The sequence below is a fragment of the Microtus ochrogaster genome, unplaced genomic scaffold (genome assembly GCF_000317375.1).
Source record: "Microtus ochrogaster isolate Prairie Vole_2 unplaced genomic scaffold, MicOch1.0 UNK47, whole genome shotgun sequence".
Taxonomy (NCBI): Eukaryota; Metazoa; Chordata; class Mammalia; order Rodentia; family Cricetidae; genus Microtus; species Microtus ochrogaster.
In genome coordinates this window covers 969,342-972,738 of record NW_004949145.1, presented here as the reverse complement: position 1 = coordinate 972,738, position 3,397 = coordinate 969,342, and the positions used below count along the sequence as shown (strand labels likewise).

Sequence of the window (3,397 nt, the reverse complement as noted above, 5' to 3'; positions counted from 1 at the left end):
TCTCTCTCTCTCTCTCTCTCTCTCTCTCTCTCTCTCTCTCACACACACACACACACACACACACACACACACACACACACACACGAATTTTTCACTGAGCTGGTGAAATGGCTCAGTGAGTAAAGCTACTTGCTGCCACTCTGGACAACCTGAGTTTGATCTCAGGGAGGAAGGAGAAAACTGATTCCTGGAAGCTGTCTTCTGGCATTCACATGCATGCTTGTGTACACCCACATACAAATAAATATAATCACTTTTTTAGGGATAATTTTAGATTTAAAGCTTTTCTTGATCTCTAGGAACTCACAACCGGTTGACAGAAAGTCAAGGAAACATGCAAGAGTCCAGTTTTCCTACGTTGGGTCTGGGACCCCTTTCTCTTTTCCTTTGATTTTGAGACAGGGTCTCACTATGTATCCTTGGCTAACCAGTAGCTTGCTGTGTAGACAACCTTGAACTCGTGGAGATCTGCTTGTCACTGCCTCCTGAATCCTGGGATTAAAGGTGTCACCACAACACCAGCCCTTCATCCTTATCTCACTCTAGGTCTCCTGCCTCTGTGCTTCTATGACCTTTGCTTCTACTCCTTTCTCTTCTGAAGAGTTCTCTGCATGTCAGCCCTTGCCACGTCAGCTGTCTTCTCAAAACTTTCCAAGGTGTCCTTGAGGACAGACCCGTCCCTAAAGTGATTAAGAAGAAGTCTGAGAAGTGGCTCCTCCTTATCTCTGACATCTGCCCTTCACTTTCATTCTCTTTCTTCCTGGAAATTTGCTTTCTCGTTCATGATCATACCCTTCACACATGGGAGAGAGGGAGAGAGAGAGGTGAGAGGTAGAAGAGAAAGAATAGAAAGGGGGGATGGAGGGAGCCGGGGTGTGGCTGCTCTGTTATTTCAGGTACTCAGTATGATGCTGTATGTAGTCCCAGTAGCATTTTGAGCCCAGGAGTTTGAGATAAGCCAAGTCACCAGGGCAAGATTTTGTTTCAAAAAGGAAAAGGAAAGTCAAAACCAGTTATTTCCAGTTTTAAGAAAACATCTTACTGCTTTTCTTTCCTTTGGGAGTCACCAAATTCCAGTCTTCTTGATGGTGACAAGGTAGTAACAGATGCTGGGGGAAGTAGACCTGAGTGTAGTCGGAATCAGTCATGGCTAGACACAACATGTTTGTTACTTTGGGACACTTAGAAAAAGTGATTTTTTAAAAATTGTTTTCGGGAAGGAGTTTTGTAATCTGAAGATTTTCCCTCTTTTATTTCTGTTTAAAAACTAAAGTCGATGTGGTGTGCTTCTTTTAGTCCCAGCACCCTGAAGGCAGAGGCAGGTGGGTTTCAGCCAGGGCTACACGGAGAAACCAAAAAAACCTATAAAAGTTTACGTTGTGGTGCCACTAACGTAAGCTGCACTGTTGTATACACAGTGTGGTTTCATATTCCGAAAAATATGCATCATTTCCTTGAATTCAAAAATTTCTAAAAACATACAGATTAAAAAAATTTAGAGAAAGATGACTTGGTTTGTTTAGTAAAGCATATATGAAAAGTATTTGAAAATCTGGGGGAAAATGAGTACAAGACTGAGTATCCAGAATCTAGAAGTTGGAGCTCTGGGACTGGACCCTGTAAAAGCCTGTGGGAGGTTGTCTGAGAATGTAAATGTTCCTGGACCAGCAGTCAGCAAGGTCTGAGAACCCTCATCTGCTTTGCCACCTTTCCCTTTTTAGCAGAGGGTACCTTTTACTTACTCTTTGTCAGTTTTGTGTGTGTTAACAGTGTATCTTGACCGTAGGCACCATGAATCCTTCCTCCCGCCCCCTCATCCGTAATCCCCCTCTTTACATCATTTCCTTTTTCTGTGAGTTATGCATTGAATCAGTGCCAGCTGCTGGGGTGCTGCCTGCCCTTGTTGGTTTGATCTTGTGCAGGTGACCACAGCTGAGCAGTTCCTGAGTGGAGCAGCATTGTCATATCCAGGAAGTAGCATTGTAGGTGACTCTTCTGTCCCACCCTCCAGTTCCCAAATAACCACACAGACTTACTCTTAATTATGAGTGCTTGCCTGATAGCTCAGGCTTGTTACTAGCTAGCTTTTACATTTTAAATCAACACATATTTCTTGTCTATGCTCCGCCTCATGGCAGTACCTCTTTTAGTATGGCACATTTATCTTGCTTGTCTCTACATCTCCTCACAGCTCCTGAGACTCTTCCTTTCTTCTTCCCAACATTTCAGTGCCCTGAGAAATCCTGCCTAGCTATCGACAAGTCAGCTCTTTATCATTAGCCAATGAGAGTAATACATATTCACATTGTACAGTGTTTCATGTCATTAGCACTCCTCCCCGTCTTCCAGCTGTTACATTCTTCCCACCCCTTCTTCCAGAGCCTTTGGGGTGTAGCCTTTGGATCGAGAGGTTTTGTTTTGGACTGAGCACTCAACATTCACTTATTATCAGGACTTAGACCTGTGTCTTTGTGTTAGCTGCTGTCTACTAATTCTGTCTTTGAACACTATTTGAAATACTGTGTTTGTATTGAAATGTTTGGATATTAGTCTCCTCGAAGCTTTCTACTGGCGAATCCTGCTGAGTTTTGACAATTAGAGGTATTTAGCTTCTGGTCAACTCAGGAGACTAGTGTTGATCTTTCTAGCTAGATGAAAATGCCTGTCGAAAAGCTGTCAGTTCTGCTCTCTGTAGCAGGATGTAGGCGGGAAGTAGAGCGCCGTTTGTTTTAGGCTGACTGGCTCAGGCAGCCATGCTAGCTCATGTTTTGCTCAAGCTCCCAGAGCGTTCTCAGCTCTCCCGGTGTTTTCAGGTGACATGTACTGCACGTGGTCCTTCAGCCTCCAGCTCAGGGGAGTTCCCTAGCAGGGGTTAATGACACTGGGGCTGCGAGATGGGTTTGCTGGGCAAGCATGAGGGCCTGAGTTCACTCCAACACCCGTTTACCCGGTTTTTTTGTTGTTGTTTTTTGTTTTTGTTTTTGTTTTTGTTTTTTTTTTTTGTAGAACTTGATTGAAGAAGAGATACACAGCATTGCCCCCTGGCCTACACACACGCGCGTGCACACACACACAACCACTTATCAACCATTTTGTCTTGTCCTTCCATGATGGTGTTAAAATGCCTTCAGAGTTTGGCAGCAGGCTAAAGTTATGATGATCTATTCACAGACTCTGGCCTGTGGGAACTAGCTTTCTAGCACACAGGCCTCCCAGCGGAAGAGCTCAGGTGTTGTTCCGGTTTGTGATTGGTTGAATGAGGACTTAGGTTTGGTACAGTGAGAGATACTCAAATTGGAGGCTGAGAAGATTGCTTTATTCATCCCCCACCCCCCCTCTTGTTTTGAGGGAGGATCTCCAGAGGTGTGTGCGTGTGTGTGTGTGTGTGTGTGTGTGT

The 3,397-nt window shown here is 44.4% G+C and overlaps 1 protein-coding gene across 3 annotated transcripts in view; it reads left to right on the top strand.

The window, feature by feature from the left end:
• Window positions 1-3,397, top strand: part of LOC101992095 (zinc finger protein 28) — a 38,463-nt gene that overhangs the window by 25,167 nt on the left and 9,899 nt on the right. The gene's annotated exons all lie outside the window — the stretch shown is intronic.